We start from the raw sequence: 27,729 nt of genomic DNA, 5'->3' as shown, positions 1-27,729 counted from the left end.
CAGTATAGTGCCCAGCAGTATTTCAGATCACCATTTTATTTCTGTTAAAGTTTTATTAACAATTAATTCACATTCAAAATCTTATTCACATTTTAATACTGATTTAATTCAAGACAAAACCGTTATTGATTATTTTGAATTATTTTGGAAACAATGGCAAAATGGAAAAAAAAAAACAATTACAGTATCTTAAAACGGTGGTAGGTTATAGGGAAAATTCAAATTAAACTCTTCTGTCAACAATACACGCAAAATGTCACCAGATCAGTGGACGCAGTAGTCAGTGAGCTAGAGAGAGAGATGAGTTTGAGAGCCAGCTGGTCAGCGAGAACGGTGAGGGGGTGTACTGGGGCCTGGGCAGCCTGCTGGAGAGGAAGGTGAAGGGCTCTCTGCTCATAGCCCGCTTCACTGAACGTAAAGATATGGACGCCCCCACAGCCTTTTTCTTCGGCCTGGAGAGGAAGACAGCGGAGCGCAAGGCAATGTGCTGTCTGAGGCTGCCCGGGGGGAGAGAGGTCTCCAGCCCTGCAGAGCTCAGGCATGTTGCAGTGAGCTTTTATACTGATCTCTACAAGGCTGAGGGCTGACCCGGGATAGATGGAGTGGCTTCTCCAGGGTATCACCAGCCTGGACAAGGAGGAGAGCAGTAGACTGGACACTCTGCTGGACTTCCCAGAGCTCACTCCAAAGGGAAGGCTCCCGTCTGAATGGACTGCCTGCAGAATTCTATAAAGGACTCTGGAGCTGTGTTGGTGAGGACCTGTACCAGGTCTTGCAGGAATGTGTCCGGGACAGAGAGCTGCTGTTAAGCTGCTGCAGGGCAGTGATAACACTGCTACCCAAGAAAGGAGACCTCTGTAACATCAAGAACTGGCACCCTGTCTCCTTGCTGTGCTCTGATTACAAACTGCTTTCCAAGGCTCTCGCTAATCGTTTGATGACCAGCACAGACCAGTCGTACTGTGTGCCCGAGGGATCAATTTTTGTTAATTAGTTTTTATTAAGAGACATTTTTAATGTGTTGTGACAGAGATCAAATGATTCTTGGTGTTAGATCTCCCTCCCGACCTGTGAGGGCGCTGTGTAAAAGGAACAGAGTACCCTTAACTAAATGGCATGACAATTTATTCCTTGGGGTAGGTGGAAGTCGGTCATTTAGGAAGGGAGCGGAGCTACAGTAGCCAAACTCAAAGACAGGAAACGACGTGGCATCCGAGGACTGGAGGAGCGGATGCGCTCGTTAACCTAGGGGTCATGAGTGAGGGTATAAATAGGGGTTAGAGAAACAACCAAAAGGAAGCCCTGCATCTGTGTTGTGTTTGTTAGTCTGTCTTGTAACATTGTTTTGTTTCTGTTGTTTTAAGACTACTAACACTATCCGGAGCTGCAGCCGCAGGCCAGCAACAAACCCGGACACCAGCACTTCCCTGTTTCACAACAAACGTCTTTTCACCACAAGCACTAGTTTCACGCTCTAAATAAACACTGTGTTTGTGTACTGTGTTACGTGTGGGTGAGGAAAGAACCTGGACTTTGTTATTGGTTTCGGGTCAAACCCGAGGATTATAAACAAAGTGATACACGCCGTTGTATCACTTCCATCATTTATTATTTACAGGTGTTTGTCCTAAGGCTCTGGACATTGTCTAATAAATCAATAAACACCCTTGCACCTGGAAATCATTGTCTGTCTGTTATTTGGTATCCGCTCTGCACTGCACACACCTGTAACCACTCACCACTTTGCCACACGTGGTTGTCAGAAGAGGGATGGATTATGCAGCACTGTCAGCGCTGCTGGAGCAGCTGGACAGCAGACGGGAGGCTGAGGAAAGACGGAGAGAGGAGAGGAACGCGGCGCTAATTGAGAGGGTCGGACTGGGAGCACAAACAGCAGCAGCACCCGTCATGACGGCCCCAAAGGCGAGGACGCACAAGGTGACGGTGGAGGATGACCCAGAACCGTACTTGGTGGCATTTGAGTGGTTGGCTAACACAGCGTCATGGCCCTGAGAGTTCTGGGCAAGGCAATTAGGACCCTGCCTGATTGGAGAGGCACAGGCAGCTTACCAGGCTATGTCGGATGATGACGCCGCTCAATATGACCTGGCAAAGCTAGCCATCCTCCGCTGTCTTAACATCACGGAGGAAACCCATCGTGTGAGGCTCAGGGAGTACAAAAGGTCCCCGAGTGCACGCCCCAGGGTGGTGGCGCAACAGCTCTGTGACCACATGGTACACTGGCTCACCGCAGGGCTGAAAACAAGTGCACAGATGGGTGAAGCCAATGTGATCGAGCAGTTTTGCCATATGGTCGGCGCCGAGACCCAGGTGTGGATACGGCGCCACAACCCCAACACCCTGGACCAGGCAGTGAAGCTTGCGGAGGACTTCGAGGACTCCCTGGTCCGGGCTACTCACCACTCCATCACCGCAGAGCATCCGAGCATGTTAGCTGTCTAATAAATAACAAGCAGTACAATTAGACGATACAAACAAACAAATCACTCACGGTTATTTTACACTTGTCCTTCAGCGATTCTCTTAACTTATAAACAAAGGAACAGATCACTTAGCCACATCCCCTATTTGTACCTTCAGTCACGCCCCCTTGGTTAGAGAGTACAGCCGTTTCTCCTCCAATCCGCGGTTGCCACATCGCTTTCCCTCTGGAGCGATGACTTCATGCACCGCAGCTGAGACCCTTTTCTAGATGGCCGACTTCCATCTAACCCTGGGAATTAATTGTCAGGTCATCCAGTCCAGGGCACTCTGTTCCCTTTATACAATATCCTTACAGGTCGGGAGAGAGATTTATCAACAAGAATCATTCTGTCTCTGTCACAGTCCCTTTGCTCACATATGTTATACTTTTTGTATAACCTAGGTAAGTTTGAGAACGATGGAAAGCTTCTGTTTGATACTGGAGATGAGATTCAGTTTGATACCGGAGATGAGATTCAGTTTGATACTGGAGATGAGATTCAGTTTGATACCGGAGATGAGATTCAGTTTGATACCGGAGATGAGATTCAGTTTGATACCGGAGATGAGATTCAGTTTGATAGTGGAGATAAGATTCAGTTTGATACTGGAGATGAGATTCAGTTTGATACTGGAGATGAGATTCAGTTTGATAGTGGAGATGAGATTCAGTTTGATAGTGGAGATGAGATTCAGTTTGATACTGGAGATGAGATTCAGTTTGATACTGGAGTTGAGATTCAGTTTGATAGTGGAGATGAGATTCAGTTTGATACTGGAGATGAGATTTAGTTTGATACTGGAGATGAGATTCAGTTTGATAGTGGAGATGAGATTCAGTTTGACACTGGAGATGAGATTCAGTTTGATACCAGAGATGAGATTCAGTTTGATACTGGAGATGAGATTCAGTTTGATACTGGAGATGAGATTCAGTTTGATACTGGAGATGAGATTCAGTTTGATACTGGAGATGAGATTCAGTTTGATATTGGAGATGAGATTCAGTTTGATACTGGAGATGAGATTCAGTTTGATACTGGAGATGAGATTCAGTTTGATACTGGAGATGAGATTCAGTTTGATACTGGAGATGAGATTCAGTTTGATACCGGAGATGAGATTCAGTTTGATACCGGAGAGGAGATTCAGTTTGATACCGGAGATGAGATTCAGTTGTACAGGCTGGTTTCATGGTGCAGGCAAAATGATGAAGCTTTTATTGTTCTTAAAATGAGCCACTGATGGATTGAAAAGGTGAGCCAAAATCTTTTGTTTCAGAGACGAAAAATAAGCAGTGTTTAAAAATGCCTGCAATCTAGAATAGCCAGGGATTTAGTTGTAGATTTTAATGTTTGGTTGACCAGTCTGTTATAAGTATGGGGTTTGTAATTCTGATATTCTGCCTCAGGGGTATAACATATCACAACTTTGTTCATAAGAACACAAGAAAATGTACGATCAAGAGGAGTCTGTTTGGCACATCAGTGCTCGTCTGGATCCTAGGAGCTGATTGATCTCAAAACTCTGTCAAGTTGGGTCTTAAAGGATCTCGGTGATTTAGTATCAACAGCAGGCTAGATAACCCATTCCATCCCCTCACCACTCTATGTGAAAAAGTGTCCCCTAGCTTCTGTCCTTAGTCTATCTCGCCCTGTGTTCTCTGGTTCTAGTTTCTATGCTGTTAATGTATTGGTTGGAGTTAACTTTGTCAGCCCTTTCTTCCTCCCTAATTCTTCTTTGTTCTTGGCTAACAAAAATAATTCCATAAATCTTACCTGTTGAGCCATCCATTTATTATATAGCCCTCAGCAGGGATGGGCAGTATCGAAAATACATGTATTTGAAATACGAATTTTCATTGCATTTTGTATTTTGTAATTTGTATTTCAAGGGCTATCATGTAAGTATTTTCTCGTTTAAGAGTATTTTGTATTTGACAAAATACTCAAAATACATACTGGTAGTTTTTCCATTGAAACATTAAATTCAGATTTAAATGACCACGTGTGGCAAAGTGGTAATGACGTGCAGGTGAGTGCAGTGCAGAATAATCACACAGACAACGTTGGTACAGGTGCAAGGGTGTTTATTTAATTTAATAAATGTCCAGAGCCTTAAGGCAAACCTGCAAATAATAATAGTGATGGAAGTGATACAGCGGCGTGTATCACTTCTATTTGTAATCCACGGGTTTGACCCGTAACCCCAAAAGTCCCGTTCAGACACCCACACAAAACACAAACACAAAGACAGTGCGTGATTCAAGTGCTAATGGTGCAAACAAAAGACAGTTCCTGTAGTGGAAAAAGGTGAGTGGTGAAGTCCGGGTTTCTCGCTGGCCTGCGGCTGCAGCTCCGGATCGTGCTCAGTAATCTTTAGTGAAACAACACACAAGACACACAGTGTTAAGACACAGACACGAAACACTCACGGTTTATTTTCACAAGACGGGCTCCTTCTCGGTTATTTAATTTAACCATATGCAAAGGAACAGATCACTCAAGCCATGCCCCCTATTTATACCCTCGCCCATGACCCCGAGGTTAACGAGCGCATCCGCTCCTCCAGTCCTCGGATGCCACGCCGCTTACCGTCTGGGTCACTGAGCTCGGGTGCCATAGCTCCGCCCCTTTCCGAAATGACCGACTTCCATCTACCCTACGGAATAAATTGTCGTGCCATTTCATTAAGGGTACTCTGTTCCTCGTGCACTGTGCCCTCACAGGTCGAGAGGGAGATCTAACACTAAGACTCATTCGATCTCTGTCACACCACGTCACTGACAATAAAAAAAAAAAAAACCTTGATATCTCAGCACAGCAGGTAAGACAAACTTTTGTTGCATACTGCAGTTTATTATTAGGCTTCCAAGCCAGAATGGGAAGCCTGTTGTTATTGTAAGGATTTATTTTTATTATTAGGCTTCCAATCGGGCTGGGAAGCCTATTGTTATTGCTGGGATTCTTCTTATTCTTCTTCTTATTTTTCTTTCCTCCAGAGTTGCTCTCAAACTCAGCAGATTCGGTAGGTTGGTAGATGCTTATGGGAAGATGGAAAATGCTAAAGACCTTTTGTCGTAGGTCACATGGTTTGGGTGCCATATTGGATTGAAAAAAACATTTTACCTAAATGTAAAAATTCGTCTCTTGAAAACCACTTATTGCAGAGTGCTGAAAGTTGGTATACTTATTGAGGGATAGTCCAAGATTAATTGGTGTTTGTAAGAAGCTGATAGGTTGTGTGGTATGGCAGCCATGCTGAATAACGTCATAATCACACGGAACAGACGTCATAATCACAAACTACAAAGATCTTCTTCTCCCAAACCGTTAGTCCGATTGAACCAAAAATTGGCACACATGATCCTAGTATGGTTGTCTTTAAGATTTGGTTGCTACAATGAAAAACATGGCGGCCACGTTGGATGACATCATCAATATACAAAACTGGCTTACAAAAACCTTCATCTCTGAAACAACTAGTCCGATTGGATGACATCATCAACTTACAAAACTGGCTAATAACACCTTGAAGAGTGAAGATAGGGCCATGGTTACTATGGAACACATATAGCAACCCATGTATGCTCTGTCAAAAAATGTCATTGTCTGTGACCTTTGACCTCTCCTTAAGGTCAAATGTAAAACTGGATAATAGCTCCTTAGAAAATGCAGATAGTGTTATGGTTACTAGGCAACACATATAGGAACCTATATATGCTGTATAAAAAATGTCATTACCAATGAACTCTGACCTCTCCTAAAGGTCAAATGTAAAACTGAATAATAACTCCTTAGAGAATGCAGATAGGATCATGGTTACTGAAGAACACATAGTAACCCATATATGCTTGTAATGGGGGGAGGTCTGTGCTGACTGTCTGGCGCATGCGTGGACACTGCTTATACAGTAGTAGGCTAGGCTACTGATTACTGTATTGGTAAATTTTGTTGCCGTTTTGAATGTAAAGTTAATGTACGAAAGGTGCTCCTTTTTTATTCCACTGCCTGTTCAGCCTGTTTTATTTAAGTTGAATTAATTGCCCCCCAGGTTTGTCAAGCAAGTTATATATATATGTTATAGGCTTTAAAAAAATCAGATGATTCCAGCTGTATTATTAATATTATTAGTTATTGTTGTTGTTGTTATTATTAATGTATGTGTGTATTTTTTAACAGACGCCCTTATCCAGGGTGACTTACAGTTCTTACAAAAAATCACATCACAAAAATCAGATCAGTCCAGACATGGATCACAGCTAATACCGAGAAAGAAAAAAAACAGATGGTACTGTAACAGAAAACAAGAAAGTCAAAAAATGTAAATGATTTAGAATAGGTAACATGTACTCATATCTGTGTGACACCTGTCAAAATTATGGAGACAGAAGCAGAGAAATCATAAACTCACTTCCCAACAGCACAGCATAGATACATCTGTTTGAATTTCATAGAATCTGTGATGGCCCTTTAAATATTTAGCTTATTAGCCATGCTAATGCCTGTGATAAGGATAAACATTAGATACAAATGCATGCATGTGCGCAAATTTCATATGCTTAAGCACAAAAATATTTGAATTCCTCCAAAAGACAAATTTGAATGAAAATGGCTAAGTTTTGCAATAAACGTGACAGGCTTGTAATGTGCAGAATGTTTCCATTACATGTATTTTTAGCTAAGTGCCCTATCCTCAGAAACACTGGCAAAGGGCCGCTGTGCCCAAGGGCTCAATCCATAACATATCCCTGTAGTTGCATTCTCCAAAGGCTCCCTTTCCTTTTCATGCCTCTCACCTGGTAATTCCACACTCAGGTTTAAGGACACAGCTGACTTTTTTTGTAAGTATTCTCATTTATTTCTCATTGATATCAGAAGCATACATACAGGAGTGGTAGGAGCAGGGAGAGTGGTGAGCGGGGGGCTTTCAGCAGGAGTATGATAAGGGATACACATGTGCAGGCTGCATCCACAGACAGCGTTCTTGTCTGGCTCCATGCTGAGATTCCCGTCTTCGGGGCTTCCGAATAGAGTAGTGTTTTCAGCATCGTGGGTTTGGTTTACAGTCCACACTTCTGTAAATATGTTTATGTATAGTGTAAGGAGCACGGGTCGGAGGTACTCAGAACACTGACAGGCACGTTTCTGTAAAATAAAGAGTGGAGTTTGATGCTACAGAGATATTTTGTCCGTCTCCTTCATGTTGACACTTATCCAGTTAACAAGTCGCTACAATATATTTTTATTTAAGTTATATGTTGAACAGCCTACACTATCATGGGTCCATTGTTTCATTTCTCCATTTAGTATCTTATTTATATATTTGTGGGGGTGAGCATGCAACTTTGGGGGTGCCAATGCTACCGATGTGTGTTGAGCATTGATTCTGCATTCCATGTGCAGGTTACATTTGCGTGTAGACTCGTCTGAGGAATATTGGTATGTACTTTACACCTATGATAGCTGCTTGGCAGGGTATTGTTAACAGCCCATTGTCATGTAGTATTGCAATTCTGCGCATTCACGCGTAGCTCTTGTACATTTCTGCTATATTGGTATTGAATGCACAGGTGGTTTTGCGAATTGAGCAAAAAACTGATATTTTCCAACTTCGCGCAACTGTTTTGTTCCGTGTTGGAAAATATCAATTTTTGTGCAAAAGCACAAATTTTTTGCGAGGCACAAATTTTGCAAGGTGATTGTGCATCGCTTTGAATATCTGGGCCTATTGCTTTTGACTAGAGACCAGTTTAAATATTACTTTAGAGGTCAAAGCTTACAGTTAGAGTTTTCCACGATTCTGTAATAGCATGTTGTTGTAAAGAAAGCCTCTGTAAGACGTACACTTCTGTTCCACGATGCATTTGTTCTTCTGTCTTTACAGGAAACAGCTCACTCATTGTTTTTTGTATAGCTGTGTTTCCTACTGCAGATTCAACGGCTTGTAGCTTCCGTCTATGTAAAGCGCTTTCAATATGTTTGTCACAGCTTGCTTTTTGTTTGTAATCCACAGGAACATCACATGCTGTACAAAGCATCATGCCACCACTTTCATCAAATGTCCCCTTTGGATATTTTTCACTTCTCTGCTTAGCAGTGATATTTGCTCTCACTGTCGATTTCACTCATTTACATGCTTGCTCGCTCAGCTACAAAATAAATGCAACCAAACAATTTACAGACACTCACAGATTTGTATTTTCAGTGCATGACAAGATTTCACAGACTTTATTCAAATTCACGATTTCAGTGACAATGGTTCAGCACCACAACCTGGCCAGGTAACCCTAGTAACCTGTTCCACATCTTCACCATCTTCAATTAAATAATCAAAGAATTTGTTTGAAACGGACTGGAAGAGCCCGAGTTCACCTGTTCTACCCTCTCTCATTCCGGCCCATCAATTCACTTGAGTAACCGGCTTCAAACTCAGACCTCCAGAGATGAAAGGTATGAGAGGCTTGTAGCCGACTGCGCCACCCTTATACCTGCGTTTGCTTTGCTGTAACTGAACTCAAAAGCTTGTTTTTCATTTGGCCGTTGAGAAATCTCCCTGTCTTCAGAGCTAAGCCACAGTAATTATAGCCCCACAGCTATCGAGTCTGCAAGATACCAAGCCACACAGACAGGCATTAACAGGGATTGAGACAAACACCAAGAGAGCTCTTTCTCCCTCAGAACTATATGTTGATCCCTACTGAAGCTCCAAGCACAGTTCCCTTATAAAACACTCCCTCTGGGACCCCAGTGTGTTACCCTGAAGAAACCTTACCTGATGTATTCTTGTGATACAGTTGCACACTGTCTGGTACGGATATGGTACTGCAATGGAACAGCAGCAGTGTATGTTATTCATACTATTACAATGGCATTGTTTTTACAAAATAGGAATGTGTCGCCACTGTGCTACCAATGGCACCCTCATACTATTGTAGAAGCCCTTGTGCTACCATTGCCATTGTAGAAAGACATTGAAAAAGTCTTCTAGTCAAAGCGTTTGTCATTGAATTTTAGTTTCTTTTAGCATTTCTTGATTCAGCACTATTGATTGCTAAACCTGTTAAAATAGCCCCACAAGTACACTGGTGTTGCAGATCTGTCCATTCATTTGGTAATGCTGTGGTCTGTAATGTTCTGTTAGTCTCTTCAGGGTGATGCACAGGTATTACAATGGCAGTGTTCTGTTAGTCTCTTCAGGGTGATGCACAGGTATTACAATGGCAGTGTTCTGTTTAATCTAATTGGAAATCAGTACCTGTGGAGTTAAGCTTTCAATTAAAAAACAACTTTTCTTTAATCTAAATGACTGATGAAACTCAAAATTCATGAACTTCTAATTCCTCTAGCCTCTGGGGGCCTGGTTTGAACCCATCTCAGGGCACATGTGGAATTCATTTCATGGTCTCATTTTGGACAACGGACATCAGTGTGCACTTAAGAAAGCAAGGAAATGTCCGGGCAGTCCCGAGTAGCTGGAGGATCTCAAAACTTTGTCAAGTTGGGTCATAAAGAATCCCAATGGCACAGTCCTGTACTTTACACTGTTGACAATAACATCACAAAACACACTTATCATTCGATACAATACTGGCAGTGTCTACCTAGGACTAAATATCATAAAATACTCTTATCATTCCATTCTTTCCAATCTTTTCTAAATGTCTCCTCAGAGATCCTACACACTTTATCACTCTGGGGTGGAATCCACATCACCCAGTCATATAAGTATGTAAATCCAAACTCATTTCAACATTGAAGGCATTGAAAAAGACTTCTCATTACATTTATTGAGTCTCTCTTAGTATTTCTAAACTAATTAAAAAAAAAACGAAATTGTGTGCAGCAGTACCTAAACATCTGTTTATTGCCATGACAACTACAGCACTCAGTAAGTGCAAATACTGGCATCAGCGGCTCCCCCTATGGACAGGGTCTTTGTTGCTCGTTGTGTTGCCCATCGCTTGCTTTGTCAGCAGAGCCGTTACTCTGGTACAGTGTATATATTCTTCTTCCTTAAAGTGTTACAGAACCCCCAACCATTTTTATCAAAATATTACTGATTGTTTAGATTTTTTTTATTCACACATCATAGGAAAATAAACTATTTTTTTCAGTTTTTACTCAGGAACATTCACCAGGAGAAAAATAGATTAGCTTCCAAACATCGCAGTGTATCCAGTTCACACTCCCTCCTGCAACAATGCTGGTGGTTGAAGTGAGTGTTGTATTGTGGGAACAGAAATCCAGCATGTTTCAGGAGGGAGCGTGATCTGGATGCACTGCGATCCTCAGAAGACGCACCCAGGTAAATGTTGAGAAATGTATTGCTGTCCAGTTGATTTATGACCAATGATGTGTCATTAAAAATGTCAAAAGATTCAGCAATATGTTTGAAAGTATAACGCTGCGATACGGACAACACGGGACACAGCAAAAGCAACATCTTTTGTAAACAATGCAGGGTGTTCTGTAGCACTATATTATATATATATACAGACGTGCTCAAATTTGTTGGTACCCTTACAGCTCATTGAAATAATGCTTCATTCCTCCTGAAAAGTGATGAAATTAAAAGCTATTTTATCATGTATACTTGCATGCCTTTGGTATGTCATAGAATAAAGCAAAGAAGCTGTGAAAAGAGATGAATTATTGCTTATTCTACAAAGATATTCTAAAATGGCCTGGACACATTTGTTGGTACCCCTTAGAAAAGATAATAAATAATTGGATTATAGTGATATTTCAAACTAATTCGTTTCTTTAATTAGTATCACACATGTCTCCAATCTTGTAATCAGTCATTCAGCCTATTTAAATGGAGAAAAGTAGTCACTGTGCTGTTTGGTATCATTGTGTGCACCACACTGAACATGGACCAGAGAAAGCAAAGGAGAGAGTTGTCTGAGGAGATCAGAAAGAAAATAATAGACAAGCATGGTAAAGGTAAAGGCTACAAGACCATCTCCAAGCAGCTTGATGTTCCTGTGACAACAGTTGCAAATATTATTAAGAAGTTTAAGGTCCATGGAACTGTAGCCAACCTCCCTGGGCGCGGCCGCAAGAGGAAAATCGACCCCAGATTGAACAGAAGGATAGTGCGAATGCTAGAAAAAGAACCAAGGATAACTGCCAAAGAGATACAAGCTGAACTCCAAGGTGAAGGTACGTCAGTTTCTGATCGCACCATCCGTCGCTTTTTGAGCGAAAGTGGGCTCCATGGAAGAAGACCCAGGAGGACTCCACTTCTGAAAGAAAAACATAAAAAAGCCAGACTGGAATTTGCTAAAATGCATATTGACAAGCCACAATCCTTCTGGGAGAATGTCCTTTGGACAGATGAGTCAAAACTGGAGCTTTTTGGCAAGTCACATCAGCTCTATGTTCACAGACGAAAAAATGAAGCTTTCAAAGAAAAGAACACCATACCTACAGTGAAACATGGAGGAGGCTCGGTTATGTTTTGGGGCTGCTTTGCTGCGCCTGGCACAGGGTGCCTTGAATCTGTGCAGGGCACAATGAAATCTCAAGACTATCGAGGCATTCTGGAGCGAAACGTACTGCCCAGTGTCAGAAAGCTCTATCTCAGTCGCAGGTCATGGGTCCTCCAACAGGATAATGACCCAAAACACACAGCTAAAAGCACCCAAGAATGGATAAGAACAAAACATTGGACTATTCTGAAGTGGCCTTCTATGAGTCCTGATCTGAATCCTATCGAACATCTATGGAAAGAACTGAAACTTGCAGTCTGGAGAAGGCACCCATCAAACCTGAGACAGCTGGAGCAGTTTGCTCAGGAAGAGTGGGCCAGACTACCTGTTAACAGGTGCAGAAGTCTCATTGAGAGCTACAGAAAACGTTTGATTGCAGTGATTGCCTCTAAAGGTTGTGCAACAAAATATTAGGTTAGCGGTCCCATCATTTTTGTCCATGCCATTTACATTTGTTTTCTTATTTACAATATTATGTTGAATAAAAAATCAAAAGCAAAGTCTGCTTTCTATTAAATATGGAATAAACAATGGTGGATGCCAATTACTTTTGTCAGTTTCAAGTTATTTCAGAGAAAATTGTGCATTCTTCGTTTTTTGTGGAGGGGTACCAACAAATTTGAGCACGTCTGTATATATATATATATACAGGCATATCGTTTGAACTGGTCACAATTTTGTCAAATAGGCTGCACAAATATTGCTTTCAGTTAAATTGGCTTGTGAACTGCGGAATTCTTGAGCTGCAACATAACATAACATTTTATAACAACTGACAAAAGTCTATAATTAAAACTTTTTTGAAGGTTCATATCTGGACACAGCTCATTTGTTCTAAGGATCACTTAATATAATTAGGGCTTCTGATTTTCGGTTTTAACCGATAAAACCTGATAAAACACCCGATACAAAAATCAATGAAATCGGTGGATAGCCAATAAACACCGGAAAACAACTGATAAAACTGAGGAAATGGTTAATCTATTCACGTTGACTTTACCCTTTTCACATTAAAAAAATAAATACCTGTGCTGCTCAGCAATGTCCCGCCTTCCTGACTTGTATCTGTCATTGATTAGTTCTGAATACTTTAAACCCGCCCCAACTACTGAGTGACAGCACATTCCTACATTTCTATTGGAGACTATGCTTGTGAGATTTAAAATGAGATTACAATCAGGATGGAGGCTTGTTAGCGGGATTTCAAGCTGTATTACAGTTAAGATACGGAGGATTTAAAACAGAGTTGTGGTGAAACGTACAAAAATGCCTCCACACAAAACCCCCAGAAGAATGTGCCCGTGACCAGATTTCATTGTGGAAGACAGCAAAGGAAAGAAGGTACAGCTTAAGTGTGCAAGTACTGTCGAGTTACTATACATATTTTGACACACACACACACACAAAAAAAGAAAACGCTCAAGCATTTTGGAAAGTAATCGAAAACACTAATTTCATACAGTATATCAAAAACAAATGCCCCGAAAAAAAAAAGATTTACAGAAAACTCAAAAATAGCTAAAAATAAGCACCGAAAAATACAATGAATAAAACCAAAAAACAGAAGCCCTACATATAATATATAAAACAAATACTATACAACTCTGTATAGCATGGGCATAAAATGTGGTTAGCATGGATGGGGGTAAATACCTCATCCTGATAAAACCCATGGGAATGTGGCCGGAGCCTTAATGAGGTCATTCATTAATAGGTAGTTAAGGCTCCAGCCACAGATATAAAAGACTCACTCCCAGCTCATGAGAGGAGAGTGTTGGAGGAGAGACGAGACACATTTGAAGGTCCTTCCGGTTGTAGCGCTGTCCACTTCCTGTAGTATAAAAACACACTTGGACTTCAAAACAATCTAAATCAAGTGTTGTCAAACACTGTCTGAGTGCCAGAAATGTATGTCTTCTGGCTTTAGCCCTCCCAAATTTGGACCTGGCAGTGACCCCAAAGCAAGCATGACAGCCCATAACGTGAGACCCTCCTGCTATGGATTCCCTGACCGCCCAGCAATCACAGTGAAAGAACATCACACATAACCAAGAGAGTCAGCACATGCTTCCAGCATACAAACACATGATCATAGGAGCAGTTTACTGGTGGTACAATGCTTCAGATAAAGTGTTGGCTTGGTGTTTTATATTCAGCAGGCTGTGATGTATTTGGTTTATGTACTGCATGGCAGAACCATTCTTAATAAAGTCAAAGCATTCAGGGCTGACACTACTGTTTGCAGACTCCTACTAGTCTTGTGTAAGTTTCCTGGTTATTATGTCATTTTTATTATTTTGATCTCAATGCAGATAAAAAAACAACCTTTATTTTCACTTGCTTTGTTACATTTACCTTACTACTTATGGTGTTTTTAGAGTTGAATTGCCACATGATTTCAACGGAATGAGGAAGGCTTCTCAGTGGCTGGCAGTTAGGATCCTACAGACAAGCTCAAAGAAGTTCAAAGCCAGGTAGAGACAGATTTAAACAAAAAGAATAAGAGCTCAACACTGGAGCAGCAGAACCCAGAACCCTCCGAATGATTGAAGCAAACACCATGAAACAGTAAGGGGAGTGGGACATAAACATAAAGCTTTGAGATACTTACTCTTCAAAGTGGTGTTAAAAAGAATCGCGTTTGCAAGTTACACAAACATGTCAATGTCTTTGCTTTTCTGTGTCTTCTTGTATTGGTGGGTCTTGTAATAATGCAGTAGCTATTTCATCCATAAGTTAGAGTGCTGGTGTGGTTTTAATAACGCACTTCCTGACTCTTAGTCAGGGAGAGGGGTCATTCCTTCTGTAATTAACATATTGATTTCAGATAAACAACTCTCTAATTGAGCAATTTGTCTTCCTCTCACAGTTTCCAAGCAGGGAGGGACAGAGGGCAAGGGGATACTGAAGGTGGGGATGCATATTAGTGTTGCTCACTGAAAGCCATAGATGAAACTGAGCACTGAAACCTGTGCAACACTCATATTATTATTTGTTTATTTAGGAGACGCCTTTATCCAAGGCGACTTACAGAGACTAGGGTGTGTGAACTATGCATCAGCTGCAGAGTCACTTACAATTACGGAGCACAAGGAGGTTAAGGGACTTGCTCAGGGTCACACAATGAGTCAGTGGCTGAAGTGGGATTTGAACCGGAGACCTCCTGGTCATATGCTTCCTTATATCACTACTTCCCTTTCAGAAGCAAGGTTAATAAGCAAATACTGACGTAAGAAGAACAGGAGATAATAATAGAAAACATACATAGGAGGATATTAAAAAGGTAAGAAATCCAATATTAGAAACTTGGTGAATGTAGGGTGCTGCAGTCAGCGATATTAATTTAAACATTACAAGAGGAACAAGTCGATTTTAAGAACATCCCCTAGTCCCAATTAGTTTGGAATAGAGGTTGCTGAGAAAATTTTAAAAAAATGGAATCCAAGTCTGCAAAATAGGACACAGCCTGCAAACTGTGCACTATATATCTGAATACACAGCCTGCATACTTTGCACTATATATCTGAATACACAGCCTGCATACTGTGCACTGTATATCTGAATACACAGCCTGCATACTGTGCACTGTATATCTGAATACACAGCCTGCATACTGTGCACTGTATATCTGAATACACAGCCTGCATACTGTGCACTGTATATCTGAATACACAGCCTGCATACTGTGCACTGTATATCTGAATACACAGCCTGCATACTGTGCACTATATATCTGAATACACAGCCTGCATACTGTGCACTGTATATCTGAATACACAGCCTGCATACTGTGCACTATATATCTGAATACACAGTCTGCATACTGTGCACTGTATATCTGAATACACAGCCTGCATACTGTGCACTATATATCTGAATACACAGCCTGCATACTGTGCACTGTATATCTGAATACACAGCCTGCATACTGTGCACTATATATCTGAATACACAGCCTGCATACTGTGCACTATATATCTGAATACATGTCCATAGCTCAATGTTGGTGTATGTAGTAACTGACTGGCTGGCATTAAAAATAGGTTGATTTGGTGTAGAGCTTTTCCACGAACTAGAGTTGCACACCCCAGTAGTCACCTTTAAGAGGTTTGCTTTGAGCAGCGAAGGGTAAATCGGTATGATAATCTAGTTCAGTCCAGTAATGTTTTGCAACAGACTTGAATTGAATTTTAGTGCAAACTATAAAAGAAAAACTCATTTGAAATGGCGCTTGTTATTAAATAAGAAATCCCCACCCTGGTATTTCAGGCAGCTCTGCTGGCATTTGGAGGGCGGGTCGGATTCATTTAGATTCAGGCTCCGGCGTCCCAGAGGACTCATATATCAATGTTGGTAGCTGTGTGTTTTCAAGCTAATGCCAGCGCGAGCGGGAGATTTTCCTACTAGCGCCGCAGAAGCACATTAATACATTAGGAATGTCAACACAGGAGGGGAGGCAATTGTCTGATTTAAATGTCTGTTTGTCAGCTTGTTACAGGAGAGGCTGTGAGCAGAATCTCAACTCTCCCCGCCTCCCTCAGTACACGATAGTTCATTCCGAAGGCGCTTCTCAAAATGATGGATGACAAATGGAGTGAAAATGATTTGGAGCGGATCTTCGGGCCCAGGGAGCAGATCACAGAAGGTGCCCTGTGCCTGCAGCTTACAGCCAGCCATTCATTCTCCAGTTTGTGCTTTCCTGTACCATACAACATTGCATTTCTCATAGGGGCTGGTATTATATTTGAATATACAAAATGACCAGGGAAACTGAACTCAAATTACAAACTAACATAAGAAAATGTATGAATGAGAGTATCTGGCTCATCTGTGCTCGTCTGGTTCCTAGTAGCTGACTGATCTCAAAACGTTGTCAGACCTTAAAGCATCCCAGGGATTCAGCAAACAAATACGAAAATCAATAGAGAGCCTGTTTGGAGTTAACAAAATTACAAACATTACAGCACTCTACCAGAAAATATTTCCTGCTATAACTAGAGTCATTCACACCTCTGCAAGGTTAAGATCTGATACAAAACAAGCACACACATATTCCAGTAAATGGGACAGTAAGAGATCCTATTCTATTACACTGCAGGAAATACAGCCAAACAAGGGGCACATTCTTTAAAGAAAATTGCAATTTCTCTCCCACAATTTCCACACATGACTAGTCCAGAGAGAGTGGCAGTCCTACTGGGGGAGGGACACACAGCTCTACTGGCTGCCCAGTATGCGTGTGCCTGTCATAGCTTTAGGGACACACAGTGAGCGCTCTACACAGGGGCAGTGCGCCCACCTGACTGTGCGACTCACCCTGCACACCACACAAGCGTGTCTTTACCAGCTGAGACTCTCGGGGACCCCTGCGCTCCCCTGGCTGTGCTACTCACCCTGCACACCACACAGGCATGCCTTTACCAGCTGAGACTCTCGGGGACCCCTGTGCTCCCCTGCCTGTATGACTCACCCTGCACAAGGTTGAACCAGGTGAGCCATCCCATAAAAGGTCAAATCTAATGATGCATTTACATTGATATCATTTGTTGGACATATGGTTGAAGAGCATTTGTATCATCCATAAGTATTTAACACTCAATAGTTCACTTATAAATATTAAAAGAATGTTAAGTTTATGAAACATTTTGACGAGTCTTTCTCAATGTTTGCAATGTTGACTGGAGTTTTGATTCCTATCACTGGGTGATGTGGACTGCACTCTCAAGTGCTAGTGTGAAGGATCAAATTCAAATTCAAATTACAAGGTGCTTTATTGGCATGACAACCTTGGTGGTATTGCCAAAGCAGTTAAAAGTACAGTATATAATATAAACAAGACATAAACATTATGAACATCAATATAAAACGTAATTCAAGAAAAGGAACAATTCAATAAAGAGGTAGGATTGTAAAATGGAAAAGGAAACCAGCAGCACATTATACCCAGCACACAGATTATACTGTAAACTAGACCCCTGGGGAGAGCAGATTGTAAATGAGACCTTGTTATCTCACAAACCAAATAAACTCTAGATTTAATTTGTGTGTCTGAGAGCGGCAAAGGGAGACAGAGGAAGAGAATGTAACACTGATTTAATCACATCCTGATGTAACTATCACTATTTAATCATATCCTGATGTAACTATCACTATTATCTGCTGTATTATTGAATTGTGTTTTGTCACACTTGTACTTTGCTTGAACAAAAGTTATTGTATTTCTTGCTCTTATTGTATTACTTGTATTGTAACACTTGAAATGTATTTGCTTACGATTGTAAGTCGCCCTGGATAAGGGCGTCTGCTAAGAAATAAATAATAATAATGATTTCTTCCACCTAAAATAAAAATATATATTTAAGTATAATTCAGATATAAATAAAAAATATATATATATATATTTTGCACTGCTATATAAAATAAACCTTCCCACAAGATAGATAACTTCTGAATGGATTCGCCGGGGGGGGGGGGGCAGGAGGGGGGGAGGCTTCTATTGTCTATTATCTGATTATCTATGAGCTCTCGTCCCTACATGTACCGAGACGTGCTTTAAGGTCGGCTGATTCTGCTCTTCTGTCCCTCCCAAAGATTAAGACAAAAAGGAGAAAGAGCTTTCAGTTACAATGCTCCCAGATTACAGAATAAACTACCATCTGACATTAGAGATGCAGAGTCACTTCATATTTTGAAATCAAGATTTCTCTACTAATATTGCTGTTTTTTTTATTAATTGTACTATAACTTTTTCATGTTCATGTTTAATTGTTTTAATTCATTTTATTGTAATTGTTTATTGGCTTGTAAAGAGCTTGGAGATACTGTATGAAAGGCTCTATATAAATAAATAAACATACTAAATTTACTATTTTACAGCCCCTTCTGGATTTATACAACAAGTGTTAAACATCTGGCCCATCTATGCTCACCCGATTCCTACAAGCTGATTGATCTCAGAGCTTTGTCAGAAAAGGGTATTAAAGGATGCAGTTACTCATCATCAACAACATGACTAGGTAACCCATTCCATACCCTCAGCATGCTCTGTGTGAAGAAGAGTCTCCTTCAACAACATGACTAGGTAACCCATTCCATACCCTCAGCATGCTCTGTGTGAAGAAGAGTCTCCTTCAGCAACATGACTAGGTAACCCATTCCATACCCTCAGCATGCTCTGTGTGAAGAAGAGTCTCCTTCAGCAACATGACTAGGTAACCCATTCCATACCCTCAGTACGCTCTGTGTGAAGAAGTGTCTCCTTCAACAACATGACTAGGTAACCCATTCCATACCCTCCTTCCTCCTTCCCTCTGCACTAAGCCTGTCTCCACTTAATTTCCACCTGTGTCCTCTGGTCCTGGTGCTGCTGTGCTTAAAGTATTGTTAAGGGTTAACTTTGTCACCTCCTTTTAAGATTTTAAAGACTTCAATCAGGTTTCTTCTAATTCTTCTTTGTTCTAGGCTAAACAGATTCAATTCTTTCAACTTATCTTCATAGCTGATTCCATGAATACCAAGGATTAGTCTGGTAGCTCTTCATTGGACTGTCTCCATGGTTACAATGTTCTTTTGGTGCTGAGGTGACCAGAATTGGACACAGTACTCTCTGTGTGGTCTCACCAGTGCATTACATAACCTCTTCAGAACCTCCTTTGATTTGTTCTCTACACTATTGAATAGATAACCACTTTTTGTTTGCAACACCCCACCAAAAAGTAGCCAAATTGCGTTTTATAAACAAACTAAAAACCGCACTTACATTTAAGATCTTATATATACTGATGCACAAAAGAAATGCAACACTCAGGTCCAATGGATTTAATCAAATATTTTAAACAGAGATATCAAACAAAATCACAGAAAATGTGAACAAAAATACAGATCAAAGAATCATGATAAGTTTTCAGTATGAAACGTGACACACTGTCAAAATGAAAGCATTACAAAGTTAGTATCGGGTATGACCTCCCTGAGCATTAACACAATCCTGGCAGCGCTGACGCATAGACCTGATCCACCTCTGGACAGACTGCTGTGGGATGTTCCACCACTCTTAGCTGGTCGCGGTTGTCTCCTGTGGATGGCGCTGGCGATTTGGTCCAACAAATGTTCTATTGGTCAGGAGAACAAGCTGGCCACGGCAAGACCTCGACTTTGTTTTCGTGCAATTGTAATCCTAGCAGTGTGTGGTCTTGCATTGTCCTGCTGGAAAATCGACACTTCTGGATTGGCTTGCAGGAACAGAAAAACTGTTGCCTCAAGGACTTCGTCAATGTATCGCTGAGCAGTAAGGTTGCCTTCAATCTGCACCAAAAGGCGTTCTTGTGTTAAAGGAGATTCCTCCCCACATCATCACACTTCCACCGCCCCACCGGTTGGCTTGAACAACGCAACAGTCAACATAATGCTCACCACAACGTCTCCAAAACGGCATTCATCAGTGAATAAAACACTCCACCACTCTCTCTGTCACCACCTCAGATGTTCCCTGGCCCAGAGAAGACTGCGATTTCGTCTCTCAACTGTCAACATGTTACCCCTGAATGGCCTCCAAGCATGCAAATCATTTTCATGCAGATGGCGAGCTACAGTCACTCTGCTGATGCACGGGTTATTTCTTCCTGGAATTTCTCATGTTGTAGCCACTGCAGTCTGAAAACAATTATGCAGATGGATCAGAAAGATGTGACGGTCCTGGGCCCATGTGGTGACCCTCTGCCTTCCAGGACGTGGCCTGTTCCTCACAGAGCCGGTTTCCTGGTTTCTCTGGACTAGTCTGCTGATTGTTGAAGCAGAACATCTCATTCTCCGAACAACTTCTCTCACAGACAGGCCGCCTTTAATCATGCCGATAGCAACCAGGCAATCTTCATTACTCAAGTGGGGCATGGTCGTGTCTTTCGCTGTTCTTGCGTTAATTAAAATCATGTCTTTTCGAATGGCTATTTATAGATTCTTAATCAACTCATTTTGGCAATTTTAACTCAACTCAAATACCAAACACTGAGCACCTGGTGTTTTTATGAAATCACATGACTTGAGCTCAGTATTTTGTTATCCCAAGGAACAATACTACTCAAACAATCAACAAACCTATCTGCTCACTATTTAAAATGTAAATAACATTATGTAGAGTAATGTTATAAACTATTTATTTATTTATCGCTTTGTGTGTTTTTTTCTCACAATTTACAGTACCAGAACCACTGCTTTTTTACCTGATGAGATCAAATGAAATTCAGAATGTAGTGTAAAATTTAAATTAAACGGTCAGCGAATACAGTATTTGCATTTAAAAGCCAAAACAATTCTAATTGTACTGATACAGTTCTTAGATTAGTGACCAATAAAGATTAAGTGAACATTATGTGATTCGTAATTTTATTGGATGCAGAGCTCCAGAAAAAAATGGGGGGAGAACCTGATATAAGCCTACTATAGAGGGTTAGGGTTAGGGTTAGGGTTAGGGTTAGGGTTCTGCGCTGGTGATGACCTCATAATTGAAAGGAATAGGGAAAAACATGCATGATAAAAATAGCCAAAAAATAACCAAGCCACCAAAGACATCATTTACCCGCTAGATGCTTTCACAATGAACCAAATTTGGTTGGAAACCAGGTAGCATGTGAGACGCAGGCATTACCTATTAAATGTTACCTCAAGTTCAATGTATAAATAAAACGTGAATTCGTATCATTTTTGTTTAAGAAAATCTATATTTGAATTGGTGTAATGCTCTATTGAAATCACGGACACCAGCAAAAACCACAGAATTCATGACACCCGTGACCATGCGTGACTTAAAGCCAGCCTCATTAATAATCAAGACTTCTGTGTAAAATGAATAAAACATGGCATGTCCATTTCAGTGGTTCAGCATTTCTAGAAATGAATAATATTGGTGGTGCCTTTTGGGATGGATTGCTCATTAACATCACAACAAGATTAAGCAACTGAGTGCAAGTCATTCTGTATCAATTCATCCGTCCCAATATTTCATGGAAGATAGCCTAGACAGACAGAAAGAGCGATTGAACTGGCCCAATGGACAGTCTCCCCCCTGTAATAAAGATGCAGCTCCTCAATATATATATAGTATAGTATTGTTTTAACTGTCCCTGAACTGCCATACATTTCGTTGCTGGGACACGCAGCTGGTTAATGGCTCTTGCTAAATGGCCACTGTGGTCCTGATCTATTGCTTGAGTGCAGCCTGTGGGAATGAAGTCAGCAGCGATGCTGTGTGGGGATGCATTGAGGGAGCTCTGGGAGGCATCCATCAGTGTCCCTGTCTCTGCACTGTCCTTTACCTCACACGCACCCTCACAATTTATTATCATCAGCTCCCACCATTAATAAGCAGCTAATTTAATCAGGCCCTGAGCTACACATCTCTGCAGCATGTATAGTACATTGAGGGGTACCGCTGCTGAGTCTGTGCTATCTAGTGAAGTCTCCAGGGTTTATCAATAAATACAGTCAACACTGTGACTAACAACTGCCTGGGGAGGGATATTGTATTCCACTGTGCTTTCTAGAATAAAAGGGAGGGGGAGGGAGAGGGGGAAGAAGTAACTCAATTTTTTAAAAGCATGCTTGTGATGCAACACTCTTTAAAGGGTAAATGGTTGAAGGGAATGGGTCCCACGGGGAAAATAAATCAATGGGTCCCACGGGGAAAATAACCATTGCTGTTTTAATGTTAATGGTTTTGTGTTACCATGAGACAGCATAAATGAGTGTAATGAAAGGAGGGTCCTATTGCCGTAGCACAGTAAGAAATCCGGTAATCACCACAATCCCTGCATCATCTTTTCATTTCTAATTAATAGAAATGATTAAAGCCCAATACTATACAGTGAGTCTGTGATTGACTGACTGACAGTCTGTTGCCGTGGCATCCATGACAGTGCTAAACTATGACTGGCTGTGTGCAGCTCAGTGGAGCTTGGAGAGGCCCTGACAATGTCATAGCATCAAACTGTCACTTTGAGAATGGAGCAGCGATCGATTTCATATTCCCGACTCACACAGGCTGTCACCTAGAACACAGACAAGACTGCCCATCAATCACTCACCATGGAACGCCACTGCAAGCTCCTGAAACTGGCATTATTATCTGAGCAATAAAGAATAAGGGGGGGTACGTTATCTGCGATCTGAGGATAGTAAAAGGCTTGCAGGCTCTCAGTGGAATGGTACGATGCTTGTTTTTGAACTGTATGGTTTGCCACTCCACTCCAGAGCACCTCAAACTCCTTCAAACTCATTTCACTTGTTACCTGAGCAGTCGTGTACAAACCCAGATGCCAGAGGTGAAAGGCAGTGGAGGCTAGAGAATTAACCAAGACTATGAGATCCTCTCCCATTAACTGATTATGTTGACATCAATTACAATCCCATTAACCCTGATTCGACATCTAATAGTGTCATCTATATTCTAACAGACGGATAAATATTTGTCTAGAGAAGGATCTATATACTAATTCTGTATGTGGGTTTGATCAAAGCTGATGTAGGTGTAAAGAAAGTCATTGCTGCATTACAATTCTGCAGCTAGTGGAGGAAAGACAGACAGAGAATAAATGTGGTATTTCTTCTATCCTCTGTTGCAGGGTTACAATCTGGTAAACCAGCTGCACTTTGAGGGCTCCTTTGAGGTCAAAAGGGTTCTTTAAACATCTAAGAACAGAAGAACCCATCTAAGCGCGTCCAGTTCCTAGTAGCTAACAGATCTCAAAACTTTGTCAAGTTGGGTTTAAGCAGATGCCAAGTTTTGAAAGGAGAAGCTTGTGCCATCGAAGTGAAGCAAAGACCAGGGCTGTCTGGCTCCTAGAAATCAAGGGGTTCATAAGCTCTGACAGACAGGGAAACTCATTGTTCTGTTCAATCCATCATTTTAGGAATGGAAAATACACACAAGCTATAGTCCCAATACAAATACTGTTTGTTATGATGTTTTCTGGATTTAAACATGAGCAAGGACAGATTTATTAGAATGTCATAAATGTGGTCAAAACTGGACTTAAAAATTAAACACCAAAAAAAAAACCCCATGTAAAAACACTATATCCTACTAGATACTACTATAGTATTTTATATGGGATCAGGCCACAACATACTGTGTAGTAACCAACAATTCATTCTTTAAAATGAGTTAGACCTCAACTCATCTGCGCAGACATGAATTAATGGGGCAGATTTGCTACGCTTTGCTAAAGGAGTGAAAGCACTTTAAAAACAGACAAAAACCACGTTCGTTAAAAAGGGTAACAAACAACCTTTTAAAAATCATTACACAACAACAGCAATTATGGAAAGCCAAGTCCTGAAACAAACACTGTACAGTCTAGGCTCTTAAAACGTTCACTAAAGTGCAGATACACTGCCAGACCACAAGCAAATTCATTTCAAATATTGAGGGTTGAGCTTGCAATGCATGGCAGATCAGCTGAAGCATGCTTGGGCATGTGCTGTGGGCTCACAGCAGCATTACCAAGAAAGCAGAAACACTGACGATCACACAACAAATAAGAACATAAGAAGAACATAAGAAAGTTTACAAACGAGAGGAGGCCATTCAGCCTGTCTTGCTCGTTTGGTTGTTAGTAGCTTATTGTTCCCAATAACATTACTGGGGAGTTGGTTCCAGACTCCCACAATTCTCTGTGTAGAAAAGTGCCTCCTATTCTCTGTGCTGAATGCTCCTTTATCTAATCACCATTTGTGATCCTTGGTCCTTATTTCTTTTTTAAGGTCGAAAAAGTCCCCTGGGCCGACATTGTCAATGCCTTTTAGAATTTTGAATGCTTGAATCAGATCGCCATGTAGTCTCTTTGTTCAAGACTGAACAGATTAAATTCTTTAAGCCTGTCTGCATATGACGTGCCTCTTAAACCCAGGATAATTCTAGTCGCTCTTTTTTGTGCTCTGAACTGAACTGAACACAATATTCTAGATGAGGTCTTACTAACCAACCAGGATCTTAGCTTTAAGAGGGAAGGGAATCCAATTTGTGTTTTTAATTTTATTAACTGATAAAGTAAGCAGTGTGCAAAATGAATATTTGCGTGGCAGTTTCTGAAGGACCCCTAAACCAGTTGCTAAGTGACATGGCTGTCAGTACTCAAGCTTTTTAGGGAGCCAGTTAGAATGCCATAAGACAACTGCCAGCAGTGATAAATATTTGAGGGAGCGTTCTGGGAGAGCCATGGGCACAGCAAGGGAGAGCTCTAGACAGAGAGAGGAAGCTGATTTAAGACAGAAAGACAAAGAAATCCTGGAAAGGCTGAGTTAGACATTTTTTGTACTTGTTATGTCTTACTGTGTTTCCCAAAATTAGTTTATTGTTTATTAAACCTATTGAAAGTTTAATATGGAGATTAAGTAGAGCTGTATTATCTGAATAATATGAGAACTGTGACACTAGTTAATCTCACAACTTTGTCGAGTTGAATCCTAAAGGATCTCATGATTCAGCATCAACCCTCTGTCTGCTTTCCAGCTGTGTCTTCTGGTCCTGGTTTCTGTGCTGCGCTTAAAATATCGCCTGGGGTTAACTTTGTCAACCCCTTTTCATATTTTACTTCAATCAAGCCCTTTCAAAGGTGGGTTTGATAGTCAAAGAAATTGTATACAAGTTAGATTCAAGTTGATTTATTAGAAGAACATAAGAACATAAGAAGCCCGTTTTTTTTTGGTATTTTTTGGTATTTGATGGGCGATGGATTTGATAGATTAAAAAGGGTAGTAGGGGGCAGTGTATCAGACTTGCATCAGATACAGTGTGGAGCAGTGAGGGTGGAGATCTGCATGGAGGGGCAGTGTATCAGACTTGCATCAGATACAGTGTGGAGCAGTGAGGGTGGAGATCTGCATGGAGGGGGCAGTGTATCAGACCTGCATCAGATACAGTGTTGAGCAGTGAGGGTGGAGATCGGCATGAAGAGGGCAGTGTATCAGACTTGCATCAGATACAGTGTGGAGCAGTGAGGGTGGAGATCTGCATGGAGGGGGCAGTGTATCAGACTTGCATCAGATACAGTGTGGAGCAGTGAGGGTGGAGATCTGCATGGAGAGGGCAGTGTATCAGACTTGCATCAGATACAGTGTGGAGCAGTGAGGGTGGAGATCTGCATGGAGAGGGCAGTGTATCAGACTTGCATCAGATACAGTGTGGAGCAGTGAGGGTGGAGATCTGCATGGAGAGGGCAGTGTATCAGACTTGCATCAGATACAGTGTGGAGCAGTGAGGGTGGAGATCTGCATGGAGAGGGCAGTGTATCAGACTTGCATCAGATACAGTATTGAGCAGTGAGGGTGGAGATCTGCATGGAGGGGCAGTGTATCAGACTTGCATCAGTTACAGTGTGGAGCAGTGAGGGTGGAGATCTGCATGGAGAGGGCAGTGTATCAGACTTGCATCAGATACAGTGTGGAGCAGTGAGGGTGGAGATCTGCATGGAGGGGCAGTGTATCAGACTTGCATCAGATACAGTGTGGAGCAGTGAGGGTGGAGATCTGCATGGAGGGGGCAGTGTATCAGACCTGCATCAGATACAGTGTTGAGCAGTGAGGGTGGAGATCGGCATGAAGAGGGCAGTGTATCAGACTTGCATCAGATACAGTGTGGAGCAGTGAGGGTGGAGAGCTGCATGGAGGGGCAGTGTATCAGACTTGCATCAGATACAGTGTGGAGCAGTGAGGGTGGAGATCAGCATGGAGGGGCAGTGTATCAGACCTGCATCAGATACAGTGTGGAGCAGTGAGGGTGGAGATCGGCATGAAGAGGGCAGTGTATCAGACCTGCATCAGATACAGTGTTGAGCAGTGAGGGTGGAGATCGGCATGAAGAGGGCAGTGTATCAGACTTGCATCAGATACAGTGTGGAGCAGTGAGGGTGGAGAGCTGCATGGAGGGGCAGTGTATCAGACTTGCATCAGATACAGTGTGGAGCAGTGAGGGTGGAGATCAGCATGGAGGGGCAGTGTATCAGACCTGCATCAGATACAGTGTGGAGCAGTGAGGGTGGAGAGCTGCATGGAGGGGCAGTGTATCAGACTTGCATCAGATACAGTGTGGAGCAGTGAGGGTGGAGAGCTGCATGGAGGGGCAGTGTATCAGACTTGCATCAGATACAGTGTGGAGCAGTGAGGGTGGAGATCTGCATGGAGAGGGCAGTGTATCAGGCTTGCATCAGATACAGTGTGGAGCAGTGAGGGTGGAGATCTGCATGGAGGGGGCAGTGTATCAGACCTGCATCAGATACAGTGTGGAGCAGTGAGGGTGGAGATCTGCATGGAGGGGGCAGTGTATCAGACTTGCATCAGATACAGTGTGGAGCAGTGAGGGTGGAGATCTGCATGGAGAGGGCAGTGTATCAGACCTGCATCAGATACAGTGTTGAGCAGTGAGGGTGGAGATCTGCATGGAGAGGGCAGTGTATCAGACTTGCATCAGATACAGTGTGGAGCAGTGAGGGTGGAGATCTGCATGGAGAGGGCAGTGTATCAGACCTGCATCAGATACAGTGTGGAGCAGTGAGGGTGGAGATCTGCATGGAGGGGGCAGTGTATCAGACTTGCATCAGATACAGTGTGGAGCAGTGAGGGTGGAGATCTGCATGGAGGGGCAGTGTATCAGACTTGCATCAGATACAGTGTTGAGCAGTGAGGGTGGAGATCAGCATGGAGGGGCAGTGTATCAGACTTGCATCAGATACAGTGTGGAGCAGTGAGGGTGGAGATCT

Source organism: Acipenser ruthenus, chromosome 45, assembly GCF_902713425.1.
Source record: "Acipenser ruthenus chromosome 45, fAciRut3.2 maternal haplotype, whole genome shotgun sequence".
NCBI classification, from domain to species: Eukaryota; Metazoa; Chordata; class Actinopteri; order Acipenseriformes; family Acipenseridae; genus Acipenser; species Acipenser ruthenus.
Note: the sequence above shows the minus strand (reverse complement) of the source record.